At 32.2% G+C, this 16,050-nt stretch overlaps 1 pseudogene; it reads right to left on the reverse strand.

Annotated features, from left to right (window-relative positions):
* Positions 1-1,151: 1,151 nt before the first annotated feature.
* LOC107898382 (perakine reductase-like) lies at positions 1,152-7,202 on the reverse strand (annotated as a pseudogene).
* Between the last annotated feature and the right edge of the window lie 8,848 nt (positions 7,203-16,050).

Raw genomic sequence — 16,050 nt, forward strand, 5'->3', positions numbered from 1 at the left:
GTCAAATTGACTTGGATCTAAAGTAAGTTTTTCTACTTGCTGATGGGTATTGATCCATCGTACCAATCGTCGACTCGTTGCTTGGAGCATGCCGGTAGAATTTTAAAAAAAATAATTAACAACCCAATTACTTAAATAAAAACTTTTGAATACTTAAGTGACCAAAACAAAAAATTACCATAATTTAGTGATTAATGCTGTAATTTACCCCATTTTAAACCCACAGAGAGAACACGTTATCCCATCAAAATTGAGGAATTAAAAACAAGCAAATGAAGTTTTGTGCTGCCCGAAGCCAACCCTTTGGATTGTATGATTTTTTTTAATGACTAAAAAGGAGGGGAGGCAAATATAACCCTTCAAATGGAGAAAAGAGGGGGCTTGGCAAGGAAGCAATGAGAAACCGTCAATGCAGTGATTCTCTAAATTTGTTTGGATTTTCAATTTGAATCGGTTCTCAAATTTGCATGTTATTTCTATTTAATTTGATAGAACTTTCTGTTGTTTTGTATGTTGATTTTCTTCAAGGCTTGCTATATTTTCTTGTTGGTCTCCTTTGCATGGCCATTGGTTTGCAATGTTTTCATTGAGCTGCGGGCATGAGAGATAAGGAGATTCTTGCAGAAGTCGTCAGATTTTTTCTAGAATTGAGTGCCATACTCAATTATTAGAAAACGAGGTAATCTGTAGCTGTAAATAATAGATTTTCAGACGAAGTTCTCTATTTATTTCTCTGCTATAGTGGCAAAGGCTTCTACCTCCACCCATTCGAAGGAGTATCTTATAGAAACCACTATGAACTCCTTCTGTGTTATAGCTAGCTGGAAAGGACTAAGGATGTTTTTAACCTTAAGTTGCGAAGGGTCAAAGGCTGGAAATTTGGAAATGTGGGTGCAAATTTTTGGCATAGCTTGCATCTCATGACTAGTCCCAATGCATCTTTTTTCAATGTGGGCCATTAATAGGCTCGGCGAAGGACTTTCTAGACAAGGGCCCTTGCACTTGGATGGAGACCGCATATCCTTTCATGTACTTTCTTGTTCACGTAGTCTGTTTCTTCTAGCGAAGACATCTTAGTGGCAGAGGTTTCTAACAGGGGAAGTCACTCTAGGTCAGTGTCTCCATTCTCTTGGCCCTTCGATCATAAAGTTGGCTAGACATGCAGCAACCAACTATGTAGTGAATAGTTGGTTGTAGTGTAAATGTGTTATTATATTGGTCAATTAAAATGAGAGAAAAAGAAGAGATTAAGAATTGTATTAGAACAATAACAACATACACTTACTAAACAACAGGTAAAACTTTATTCATCCAAGTAAAGAAAATAGAAACTTGGACTTGATTATTTCGAACACCGTAAAAGAAATTAAAACACGATACAAAGTATGACACAACAACATCACAAATTCTTTTTTTGGGTAATGGAGGCTTCAACTTTCACTGAACCCCTCCATGAAACTTTGTTTTAAAACCTAGGTGCTCTTCTTTGGTGGTGTATTGCCATATTTCCAAGAGGATTTCTTTAAAGCATCAGGATAACTACCACCTGCAACCTCATGGATTGGGATCACATCTGAAATTTCTTTCAAATCTTCTTTTGTCAGCTTTACTTTCACTGATTCAATGTTGCTATCTAGATTTTTATCTTGGTTGTTCCTGTAAGAAGTGAAAACCAAGTGTCAAAAGCTTTGGTCTTAAATCTTAATGCAAACAATATATATATATAAATTGGATCACCTCGGAATCCAAGTTGAAAGTGATTGTATGTGACTTACCAGGAATAGGGGCAACATCATCCCCTTGATGAAGAACCCAGGAAAGTGCAAGTTGTGCCGGTGTACATCCATAATTTTCAGCCAACTTCTCTACTTTCGATTATAGGATCCTATTTTTCTCCAAGTTTTCTCCTTGAAACCTAGGAAACAGTCCCTTAAAAAAGTAGATGTTTGTAATTAGTCAATCAATCTGTTTTTTTCTTTTTTACAACTTAGAAGCATGTTACTATAAAATATTAAGGTGATCCTATGTTATCCGTGTTGAATATTGGCAATATCCCACATTAGGAAAAGATAGAAATGGAGGGGGTTTAGTTTGTTATATATAGAACTCCTCCCCCTTTGGTTGTATAATCCCAAAATCTTCTCCTTTGTAATATTTCTAGAGGAAATATTAATTTGGTAGTGTCCGAGGACGTAAGCTAAATTGGCCGAACCTCGTTAAAACTCTGGTATTTTATTTCTTATTTGTTTGCTTTTATTTAATAGCTTTATGTTGGTTATATTTATTTAGTTATTATTGCTATAAATATCTAAGTGAGTTCTGTCTAGTTGTTGGGTTTTAAGCGGGACCATTGTGACCCCTCCAATTTAACTGGAAATTTTCTTAGTATAATTGTTGGCATAATAATTATCTAAATATTTCTGATAATATTGTTATTAATATTATCGTCGCTTCCGCAACAATTGGTATCCGAGCCAAGGTTTTGTAGTATGCTCTGTGTTTGCAGCTTAGTCTGATCTTACACATCAGAAACATTTCCTAAAGCTTGTGGGTATTCTGCATTTGGTGGCTATTAAGTAGAAGCTATGGCAAAAATGACAGAAGAAAAACCATCCATATCAACAACTTCCACTTCGTACATTTTGCCGAGGATTGGAACTGCAAATACGAGATTTGTAGTGGAAATTTTTGATGGAACAGGTCATTTCGGCATGTGGCAAAGTGAGCTTCTAGATGCCCTCTTTCAACAGGGTCTAGATATTGCCATTGAGGAAGAAAAACCAGAAGGGGTTGATGATAAAGAATGGAAGACCATCAACCGATTGGCATGTGGTACAATTCGATCATGTCTTTCCAGAGAGCAGAAGTATACATTCAGTAAAGAGACTTCTGCAAGTAAATTGTGGAAAGCATTGGAGGAGAAATTTCTGAAGAAGAACAGTCAAAATAAGTTACATATGAAGAAAAGACTGTTTCGTTTCAGTTATGTTCCTGGTACCACGATGAACGAGCACATTACCAATTTTAATCAGCTGGTGGCTGATTTGTTGAATTTGGATGTGACTTTTGAAGACGAAGACTTGGCGTTAATGTTGTTGGGATCGCTTCCTGAGGAGTTTGAGTACCTTGAAACTACTCTACTTCATGGAAAATCGGAAGTAACTTTCAATGAAGTAACTGCTGCATTGTATAGCTATGAACTACGCCGAAAGGATAAGTTGAAAGGTTCAGGTGAAGCAGCAGTGGAAGCATTGGTAACAAGAGGTCGTCAGCAAAGTCAGTCTAAGGGGAAGAGAAGAAAGTCCAAAGGTCGAGCTGTTGCCAAAGATGAATGTTTTTTTTGCAAAGAAAAAGGACATTGGAAGAAAGATTGTCCAAAATTGAAGAAAAAAGGGAAGACTCCGCAAGATGCAAATGTTGCAGAATGCAATAGTGAAGCAGAGTCAGACTTTTCTCTTAGTATGACATCTTCAACATTATATGCAGATGAGTGGATCATGGATTCTGGTTGTTCCTATCATATGTGTCCCATTCGGGAATGGTTCTTTGAATTTCAAAAACTAGATGAAGGGGTTGTTTACATGGGTAATGATAACACGTGTAAAATAGCCGGGATAGGTTCAATTAAACTGAGGAGTCATGATGGATCTACTAGAATTTTGCGGGATGTACGATATGTCCCAAAGTTGAAGAAGAATCTCATCTCTTTGGGGTCGTTAGAATCTAAAGGCCTAGTTGTGACAATACGAGATGGAGTTCTTAAAGCAACTTCAGGAGCATTGGTGATGTTGAAAGGCATAAGAAAGAACAATCTGTATTACTACCAAGGTAGTACAGTGGTCGGGACAACAGCAGCAGCAATTACGAGTACCAAGAAGGACGCTGAGGCAACACAGCTGTGGCATATGCGTTTGGGCCATGCTGGTGAAAAATCCTTGCAAACTCTAGCCAAGCAAGGATTATTGAAAGGTACAAAGACTTGCAAACTTGAATTTTGCGAGCATTGTGTTCTGGGAAAACAACGAAGGGTGAAATTTGGCACTGGGATTCACAATACTAAAGGTATTCTGGATTATGTGCATTCTGATGTATGGGGACCGTCCAAGACTCCATCACTTGGAGGAAGACGTTATTTTGTCACCTTTATTGATGATTTTTCCAGACGAGTTTGGGTGTTTCCTATGAAGAACAAAGATGAGGTGCTTGAAGTTTTCCTTAAGTGGAAAACTAAAGTTGAAAATCAGACAGGAAGGAAGATTAAGGTTCTCCGATCAGACAACGGTAGAGAATATAAAAGCGATCCTTTCCTGAAGATATGCCAAGATTGTGGCATAGTAAGGCACTTCACCGTAGGTGGAACACCGCAACAGAATGGGGTGGCAGAGCGTATGAATCGAACGCTTGTGGAGAAAGTTCGATGTATGTTATCTAATGCTGGATTAGATAGAAAGTTTTGGACTGAGGCTGTGACGTACGCTCAACATCTCATCAATCATTTGCCATCATCTGCTATAAATGGCGAGACTCCTTTGGAGAAATGGTATGGAAAACCTGCTACTGATTATGACACCTTGCGCATTTTTGGTTCTATTGCATATTATCATGTGAAAGAATCAAAGTTAGATCCAAGAGCAAAGAAGGCTCTATTCATGGGCTTCAATGCTGGTGTTAAGGGATATCGTTTGTGGTGTCTAGAGGCAAAGAAGACGATAATCAGTAGGGATGTTACCTTTCATGAATCTGCCATGTTGAATAAGGTAAATCCAGAAGGAGTGAGTAGTACTTCGCAGCAGGTGGAGTGTACTCCGCAGCAGGTGGAGTTTGAGCAGAGTGTGGTAATTCCAGCAGAAGGTACCACTAGTGATTCTTCATTGGCAGATACAGAGTCAGATGAGGAAGAGGTTTCTACCCAAGAACCTCAACAGCAATCAGAGCCAATTGTAGTCAGAAGGCAGAGACGAGAAATTCAGAAACCAGCTCGTTTCACTGACATGGTAGCTTATGCACTTCCAGTTGTTGATAATATTCCATCCACTTACACCGAAGCCATTCAGAGTTTAGAGAATAATAGATGGTTAGGTGCAATGGAAGAGGAAATGCAATCTCTAGAGAAAAACAAGACGTGGAAGCTGGCACAACTACCAAAAGGGAAGAAGGCGATTGGTTGCAAATTTGAAGACACTATTGAAGTTTGTGTTATGAGAAGATGTTCGAAGATGTGGAATATCGCCAAGGTGGAGATTTGTTGAATATTGGCAATATCCCACATTAGGAAAAGATAGAAATGGAGGGGTTTAGTTTGTTATATATAGAACTCCTCCCCTTTGGTTGTATAATCCCAAAATCTTCTCCTTTGTAATATTTCTAGAGGAAATATTAATTTGGTAGTGTCCGAGGACGTAAGCTAAATTGGCCGAACCTCGTTAAAACTCTGGTATTTTATTTCTTATTTGTTTGCTTTTATTTAATAGCTTTATGTTGGTTATATTTATTTAGTTATTATTGCTATAAATATCTAAGTGAGTTCTGTCTAGTTGTTGGGTTTTAAGCGGGACCATTGTGACCCCTCCAATTTAACTGGGAATTTTCTTAGTATAATTGTTGGCATAATAATTATCTAAATATTTCTGATAATATTGTTATTAATATTATCGTCGCTTCCGCAACAATCCGAACTCTTTAAATATTCATATCCAACATGTCTTTGACGCATTTTCGGATATAAATACAAAGGTAACATCTTTCAAATAAATGAAAATGGAACCTAGAAAAAATTGAATATACTCATGTTGGACACATATCAGTATCCAACACTTATTTCCGAGTCCATATAACATAGGTTATGTATAAAGTAAAGCCATATAAAGTAAGTTGCCATACCAGAAAACTACCAACATCCCCCTTTGCTTTACCGGCAAAGAAACCACGACCAGGGGGACTATATGGAACAATCCCAATCCCAAGTTCCCTGCATTGATGAACACATCTAAGCATGCATAATCTCATGCAGTTGAAGGAGTTAAAACTATTGATAGCTTGAGTTTAATTAGTCTTAACAGTACTCGATCAACATTTTAATTTTGACATATATCAACAAAAGGGTATTTCTATAACCCTTCAAACATATAAAACTTTGAATATACCTATATTCTAACGATGATTAAAGATAGAAGAATAAACCTGCAAAGGGGAATTATTTCTTCCTCAGCATCACGAGTCCAGAGCGACCACTCGATTTGTACGGCAGTAAGGGGATGAATAGCGTGTGCCCTCCTTATAGTTTCGGGGCTAGCTTCAGATATACCAATGTACTTTATTTTTCCCTCTTTCACCAACTGCTTCAGTTCTTCCATCTATCATACATGAAATAAATATAAATTATGCTTAATTTTCCCATAAACAAAATAAAAACGTATTTGTTAAAGAAAGATAAATTAGGGTTTTTAATGCAGCAATGCTTACGGTATCCTCTATAGGAGTCTTGGTGTCAATTTTAATAATATAGTAAAGATCAATGTAATCCACGTCAAGGCGTTGAAGGCTAGCCTCAAGAGAAGAACGAACAAATGCAGGAGTGCCATTGATAACCGGACCACCTGGACCCATGCTCTCGACGCCGAATTTTGTAGCCAATTGTACCTTCTCTCGTGGCAGATGCTTCAATGCCTGCAAAAAAAAGTTCCCCAGATTCCTTCAAATCATATCTATTTCATAAACTAAAAAACGCCATCTCTCACGAATACCTTCGAGCATGTAATTGACACAAATGTATGGGACATTGTGAAAATGAAAGAATCCCTCACAGCTCAATGTAATTCAACTTGAAGAGTTGATCAAACAAAGGACGTTACCTTTCCAACCAGAATTTCGTTAGTTTTGGGTCCATAAAAGTCAGCTGTATCGAAGTGAGTGATCCCTCTTTCGAATGCATGCTTAATGATAGCTATGCCAACTTCATCTGACACTGACACGTTGTGATCTGAAAGACCCATACACCCAAATCCCAGCTTTGAAACCTGCAACCAAAAACAATGGATTTTTCCTTCAATGAAAAAGCATTTTCTTAACTAATATAACTAGGAAGAAACAAAATCTGAAACCTCAAATCCTTGAGATCCAAGTTTCACTCTAGGAATCTGAATTGCCATTTTTTTTTCTTGCTTGTTCTTTCTGTTCTACAAACAAAGGCTTCTGTGATTATTGAACAACTCCAAACATACCGTTCAATACATAGAAAAATTTGAGGCCTTCATCCCGAATCCTGTTCTTACGTATCATCATCTGGTGCAATAATAGAGTTTCGGATTGATCTGTTGCTCGAGGAGTATCACGTTGACCACCAACTCCATGCGAAATTCTTGGGCAAGAGTTGCAAAATACATTCTGAACTCGAAGATATGTTGTTAACATGTGAATGCAATAATGCTTGAACCTGAAACACTGCAAGTTTAACTAAAATGATGTGTACTTCTGTATAAATAAATAATCAATGCAATCCTAGGGTTCACATTTTAAGGGTAAGGCAGACAAGCTCAATTGACAAGACTACAAAGAATAGCAGAATGCATATAAGAGTGTGCAATGAAGCAACTAAAGAGCAGTTTCCTCTCCAATTTTATGTTGCAAACCAAAAATGGTATAAGCAATACAAAGTGTTGAGAATTCAGGACCCTTTAGAAAAGGGGAATTTCTCAGTTGTGCTCGAGAATGGGTGAGCTAAAGTTATTTGTTGCACTCAGATATCTAGGATACTCACCATTTATCAAGTTACTAAATGCAGAAGAACAGGAATATGGTTCCACTCAAAAAGGGTGCTCTAGTCATCTTTGTAAAGCAAGATGAAGCATAGATGGAAAATCAAGGATCCACGCTACCCAAAAGTTTATTTTGTTAGTTATATTCCATGGCGGTTTATGATTTGTTGAATTTTTTTAACCGATATAAGAGTATAAAATGAATTAAAGTTGCAAAGATAATTTTAATTTCTATTTTTTACTTCGTAAAGATTCTAAATTTGTATTGTTTATTTTAGTAAATTATATATTATGATTATTTAATACTAAGAATTTTATTAAATTATATTTAATAATAATTATTTTAAATTATATTTTATAGTATTATATATTATGATTTTAGTAAATTCATATAATAATATTTAATACTAAAGAATTTTATTAAATTATATATTTTTATTAAATTATATTTAATAATAATTATTTTAAATTATATTTTATAGTATTATATAGTATGATTTTAGTAAATTCATATAAGAATATTTAATACTAAGAATTTTATTAAATTATATATTTTTGTTACATTATATTTAATAATAATTATTTTAAATTATATTTTATAGTATTATACATTATGATTTTAGTATATTCATATATTTTATTAAATTATATATTTTTATTAAATTATATTTAATAATAATTATTTTAAAATATGATTAAATTATTTATTATTTATATTAATATTCTTATTAAAATTTAATAACAATAACAATAATCATCTACCTAAAAAAATTCTGCTAAGGGTATTCTAGTCATTTTAGTTTTTTTCCTTATGCTATCATTCCATTCAACCAAACACAAGAATACTATTATGCCTCTATTCCATTCCATTCGACCAAACAAAATAATTACCTATTACGCCTCTATTTCATTACAGCGAACCAAACGTGCTGTTAAGTATTTGAAAGAAAAACTGGGCAAAGTTTCATAGATCATGGAGTGTGCTATTCATCAACCAAAGTGCTAATAAAAGGGCTGTTACGTTTCCATATTGCTTATTTTTTCAAAGTCATCTTTAGAAAGAAAAAGAAAAAAAATCTGCCCTCAAACAATACCAAAATCCTGACTTTCTAGAAAAAAAAATTATTTAGAGGATTAAAATATGCCGATAGTCCCTGTATTTTTCAAAAATTAAGAATTTAGTCCCTCTATTTCTATTTCCAAGAATTTAGTCCCTCTACTTTTCAGATTTTAAAATTCAGATCCAACTGTTAATTTTTTTTGTTAAATTCAGATTAATTACAACATCTTTTTTTTAATTACATGGCTACTAAGGCCTTTTATTATTATTATTATTTCAAATGTCACAACAATAAATTTAACAAAAAAATAACAACGTTAACAATTAGATTCGAATTTTGAAATATAATTTGTAGAACGACTAAATTCGTAAAAAATACAAGTATAGGGACTAAATTTTTTGTAACAACCTGATAGTCACGGGTGTCAGAAAGTACATTTTCGAGACTCTGTTACCGTAAATCAGATTCGTAAATATTTATTAAAAATATTTACGAAGCTAGTTGTGTAGTTAATTAGGTTTTGATTGGGTGAATTTGTTGAATTAAGAGTAATTAGGTAAAAGGATTAAATTGCGTAAAGGGTGAAAGTTGAATTATAGATTAAAAAATTAAAGGGACTAAATAAGTAATTATTCTAATGGTCATATATATTTATAAAACTTAAAGTTAAAATATATATTATAATATTATATTATTATATCTTAATTATTAATTATATATATATTATAATAAGTAAATATAAATAAAAGAAACAAAAAGAAATAGAAAGAAACATGATAGAAAGGAATCAAGGAGAAAAGAAAGAAAAGGAAAAGAAAGGAAGGAGAAATTAGGGTTTCAAAGTTTAAAGCTCAATTGGTTAGTTAATTTAATCCATTTTCTTGTAATTTTTATGTTTTTAAAATTTCGGTATTAAATATTACTCGACCCATGTCAAAATTTTAGAAATTATTGAGTTTTTAAGTGATGTCATTGTTGAATAATTTTTGTATTAGAGATTAAATTGATAGATTTTTAAGTTAGAAATGAAAAAGGATTACATTGTAGACTAAATTATAAATTTTGAGTAATAAGGACTAAATTGTGAAAATTTTGAAATTTAGGAATTTAAGTGAAAATAGGGAGTTAAATTTAGTTTAAAGTATAATTTATATGAAAATATAAGATTAATTGTGAAGAAATAAAATTAGTCTCGGTTTAGGGACTAAATTGAAATTTAGGCAATATTTGAGTAAAATTTAAAATATTCAATAAGAAATTGAATTGTGTTGTATTGATGATTTTTAATTGTTTTAATTTTGTAGCTAATGTCGTACCGAAATCCTCGACTAAAAAGGGGAAAGATAAAGTTAACATCGAATAGCTCGGAATTTCTAGTTTGTATTTCTATAATTCGAAGTGAGTTATTAATTATTAAATTTTGATTTAATGTTTATGGTAAGTAGTTGAGGTGAGTAATTGATATTTTGATAATTGATTGAATGCATTGAATTAATAGATATATATACATTGAATGGATTGGTTTTTGAATTAAAATGAATATATGTGTAATTATGTGATTATATGAAAAATCAATATTGGATATGGATTATATCTGAAATGTGAAATTAAACCCTATTAACTGTATCGAGTTGAGTCGATATAGATGGCATGCCATATGATTGGAAAAGTTTAAGGATTTCTTCGACTTCGAGCCAATGAGACACTGGGTGTCAATTTACTACTTCGAATTAATTCGATGAGGCACTGGGTGTCAATTTACTTCGGTTTAGCCGATGAGACACTGGGTGTCAAATTATTACTTCGAATTATCTGATGAGATACTAGGTGCGAAACTGGTGTGTTTTAGTTGGATCCGTGTACCCGTTCGAGCCAAGTTATGTTAATAGGGGTAAATGAATAATAAAGTTTTATAATTGATATCGAAATGACATGGTATGAAAAATGGAAGTGAAATAGTAATTTGAAAATAGAATGTGAAATATGTTGCAAATATATGAAATATATGAGTTTTATACTCATGAAATGAATATGGAATGGATAATACAATTGTATAATAAAATGTGAAACAAATTGTGAAAAGCTATTTATATAGCTAGTATGAGAATTGAGATATTTGTGAAACAAATGAAATATGATATGGTTGTTATAATATTTAAATATTAATATATGTTTATATTTCAATTATACATTTGTAATCTATTGTCTTTAATTATTCGGACTATAAAAATACCACTAAGTTTTACTCAGCGTACAGTTTTGTTTTTCCATGCACAGATTAGATACAATAATTCTAAAGAGTTGTAACTGAGGTTGTGAGCATCCATCTCATCACATCTCCAAGTGCCAAGAGGGTATGTTTCAAAATTTTGAATAGAATGACATGTACTTAGGAAAATCAAGTATGTTCCAAGTAGTAGGGACTAAAATATAAGTTATAACAATTTATTTTTTTTAATGTTCAAATATATTAGTGATTAGCCAAAATCACTTTGGCACCAAATGTAATATTCCTATATCAGGTTCCTTGAGTCGAACCAGGTATAGGGGTGTTACATTTTTAATTTTTGAAAAGTACAGAAACTATAAGCACGTTTTAACCCTCTAAATAAGTTTTTTTTCTAGAAAGTCAAGGATTTTGATATGGATTGTCAAACGTTGCCCTGATTGATAATTGACGGATAACTGATTGTTTATTGAAGTGGCTGGTTTGATCAATTCTATTAACTGTTTATTTAAAATTATTCGGTAAAACTTAGTTGATAGTTGAAAGCTGATATGTGTAAAAAGTTAAATAAGGGCATGACGTATTTTATTATTTATTTATTTATAATACTTTAGTATTTATTGGGTGAAATTATTGAAATAAAACACTATTACCAAGGAATTAAAACATCCATCATGAAAATTAATTAGTGAATATTTTTGAAATTTTAAATAAATAAATTTCTTAAGTTCCTTATTTACAAATATTAACCTTGCGGAAATTGATAAATAATAATAGTGAGTCAATATAATTATAAACTATATTCTTAGTGATAATTATGCCATGTTCTTAGTATGTAAAGTAGTGATAATTATATCACACGCTGAATAAATTTGTCAAGTAGCATATTTCAGTTAATATAAAGTTGCATAAGAAATCATTTTACACAACTAAATTGAAAATAAATTAAGAGTACATAAATATATATATAAAAAAAAGATACATGTGGCAAAGGGAATAATTTTTTAACAAGTATGTAGCAAAGGGAATAATTTTTTAGCAGACATGATCAGATATATCATTTCACTGTAAAAATAGTTAACAATCTTAGCATTTTTAAAATTAAATTAAATTGAGTTAGAGAGGAGATTCTATAAAAATTACAGTTTTTGTAGATTTATCTTAATGTGAAAATATATAATGCATTGATTAAAAAATATGATATGAGAAAAGGTAGCGAATTATTTGCTGCTCATGTTTACAATAATCGCTGCATGTTTATGTAATTTTTCTTCCATCAGATCCTATCGTTATATATTATTGATTGGTTGAAGCACGTTGAAAAGGGAAAAAAAATTGTTTTTGTTTTCGCTTAAATTATAACTATTTTTCCATTTAAATATTTAAATGTTTTTTTCTTTTTTGGTTAAAAATGATATATAAACGGTCAATTTTATTTTATTTCAAAATATATTACCAGTTAATAAGAATGAGACATGAGTTGCATAGCACTTCTGATAAATAAATAAATAAAAAAGAAGAAAAAAAAGGATAAACTTCAAAAATAGTCACTTTTATTTACCTCATATTACATTTTAGTCACTTATGTTTGAAATGTTACGTTTTAATCACTCACATTATCGTTTTGTTACGAAGTGGTCACTCTACTGTTAAACTCCATTATCTCCCTAACGACAGTCCTACATGACAGTCCAAATGGTTTTAAATGCCAACTTGGATGTCTAGTTGTTGGTATGAAAATAGGTTTTTAATTAAATAAATTTAATTTGGATTGCTACGTAGGACATCCAAGTTTACATTTAAAATCCATTTGGACTGCCACGTAGGACCATCGTTAGGGAGGTAACGGAGCTTAACGGTAGAGTGACCACTTCGTAATAAAACGATAACGTGACTAAAACATAACATTTCAAACATAAGTGACTAAAATGTAATTTGAGACAAACAAAAGTGACTATTTTTATAGTTTAACCAAAAAATAAGTATTTAAGTAGGAAAACAATATATTTTGGGTTTAATTTTATAATTGAGTTTATTTTAAAAAAAAATTTTGGTGAATTATAAGAGGAGGGTAAAACCTTAACAATAATACGACTAGCACAGCTCGAGTCCAAATCACATTTGGGACGGTGAATTATTCTAGATAATTTTGCTCTGAGACAAGCAACTCCATGTCTCGAGATAAGTTTATTATTATTTTAGATCATTTTGCTCCGATGTTACAATGTCTCAAGACAAATGCCTTCAGGTCTCGAGATTGGTTTCGAGACTAACCTCTATTGTTTTCTTAATTTACCTTCGATGTTTGGCTATCTTAAGACAAGGGATTCTTATTTCAAAACTTGGAATAAAGAAAAACTATTTTAACTTCGATGTGTCATTGTCTCGAGACAGAGACAAAGGGACAAAGGTCACTTTGCCTCGAAACCTGAGCTAATGCAATGCACCATGTACTAGAATTTGTTCTTGGGGTTTTGAAACTCTAAGTTAAATTGACCTAAAATGTACATTTCAAATGCATTCAAACCTCAACCAAAATAACTTTACCTCAACTCAAACATATGCACTTAACATATGAAACACATTCAAACACCATCTAGTCATTGCATTCAATGTATCACTATCCAACAAGGTAAATAACATAATCAAACACATAATCATGCATAATTATCTAGTAATCAAGAATTGAAATTCATGTCCCAAAATATTATAGGTCAAGCTGCCAAAATATGCTAAAAACATCAAAATAAACATGAAGTCACAAGGCCAACCTAGGTACTTGCACATATATACATACAAAATAGGCACTACTTGACTTCCGAGCTGTTAAGTTGGATGCTTACGGGCTTATGATCTACTTTAACATTCGTTCAAAACCTGAGTATGGAAATAAACAAAATTGTATGCTAAGTAATGTATACACAATAGTGCTTACATAATTTAAAATCAATAAAAAATGTAGTAATAATTGAATAACATACTAAGTACGTGAATTTATATATAATCAAACTTTATTTCATGGTCTATAATTCATTTAAACATATATTCAACTAAAACATTACACCTCCCAATGTATTTCATAGTTACATATCATATAACTATATCTATATCAATGTAATGCTTGCATTTGCATATCAAATTTTTGGGGATCGACCCGATTAAGCAACGAACAAGTAAAAATAGCGAAAATGTAGCAGCCTGTTTTCAGTGAAATCGAAACAATGGTTTCGGGACCACAAATCTGAGTCTGAAAAGAATTTTTTTTAAATATTATTTTATGGTTTGAATTATGATAGGAATATAATATAAAAATTCTGTTAAGAAAATTTTAACAATTACATGTTTAATTATACAAAGGACCGAATTGCATAAAATGAAAAAGTTGAGTTCTAGTAGCTAAAATGATTAAATAGCTATAGAATTCAAAATTTTAGGTCCTTATATGGCAATTAGACCATTAAATGGAGTGATTCATCCATGGAAAATTAGAAAAAGAAAAGGACTAAATTGGAAATTAAATTAATTAAATATGAAAATAAGTTAATATCATCTTATTTCATCATCTTCCCCAAATTAAAATACATGGAAGGCTTAGCTAAGAGAAAGTAAGTTCAAGTAAGTTATTTTGGCTTAATTCTGTATGAATTCTTGTCTCGTTTTTAGTAATTTTTATATTTCTGAGATCGTAGTAACCTAATCTATCTATTTTGGAGATCAATTTGCAAAGTTTTCAAAGTATAAAATTTTTGCCATGGATGAGTATGCTGAAAATTTTAAATTCATGGTAGAAAATGAAAGGTTGTTGATGGATAAACAACTTTTGTAAAGGAAATTTTCAAGAAATTGTGATTTTAGGACTAAATTGAAAAGATGTAAAATTCATGGAAATTTTATGAATTTTGTGAAATACATGGACTGTAAGTGTTATATGAAAAATTTGGTTAGGCTTGGAATAAGGATTAAATTGCATGAATTTTATTTTTCGAGCCTAGGGATGAAATTGGAATTAATCAAAAGTATAGGGGCAAAATAGTACTTTTTCCTAAGATGTAAATTGGATTGAAATGAGTATGAAATTTTATTAAATTGAGTTAATTTACTCGTATAGATCCAGAAAGATAAAATACAGAGCTAGATCGAGGTAAAGAAAAAGTAACGGATTAGTAGATTACAACTCACGAACATTGTCGAGGTAAGTTCTTGTAACTTAATTGTGTAATTATATGTTCGAATTGATATGAATGATTTGTATGTGAATTGTGTATTGGCCATGTATATGAAATTTGATCATATATCTAAAAAATACTCGATAAATGTTAAATCCCGTTTGAATGAATAAAATTCGATTGGATACAGAGTTCTGTTTCCTAAAAAGGTAGTGGTCCTGCATATGTTGCGGACATACCGTAGCTCTAAAGAGCGTCCCGTTATAAGCCCTCCTAAGCTTCTCGTTATATAGTGTTCTTGCGAGCTTCCCGTTAAATGCTATTCGGAGCATCTCGATCAGTTGTGACCCTACATGTCTTGTGGGCACACAGCAGCTCTTATGAGCATCCTGTTATATGGCTCTTCGTGAGCTTCCCAATTAAAGGCTTTTTGTGAGCTTCCCGTTAGTACTCGCTTGAACTTCCTGTTATATGGCTATCCAGTGCTACCTGTTAATTGCTCTTCGGAGCTATCCGTTTTAGGCTCTATGTGAGCTTCCCGTTATATTGCCCGGATAAGCTTCTTGTACAAGGCTTAATGAGCTTCCTGTTATAGTGCTTGAGAGAGAGCTTTCTGTTTAAGTGCTAATAAAAGCACTCCCGATTATGAATTGACAAATTTATAGTATTGTACACTTCAGGTGTACTACCCAAGTATCCATCGAGATTTCAAATGATTCAATGGGTAAAATTCTAACATGAGAACATATGAAATCAAAATGAAACTATTATCTATATATGCATAAAATACTTGGAAACTTGATACCTGATGAGCTCATCCTTGTTCTTGTTATTCACATGAA

This window comes from Gossypium hirsutum, chromosome D08 (genome assembly GCF_007990345.1).
Source record: "Gossypium hirsutum isolate 1008001.06 chromosome D08, Gossypium_hirsutum_v2.1, whole genome shotgun sequence".
Classification (NCBI taxonomy): Eukaryota; Viridiplantae; Streptophyta; class Magnoliopsida; order Malvales; family Malvaceae; genus Gossypium; species Gossypium hirsutum.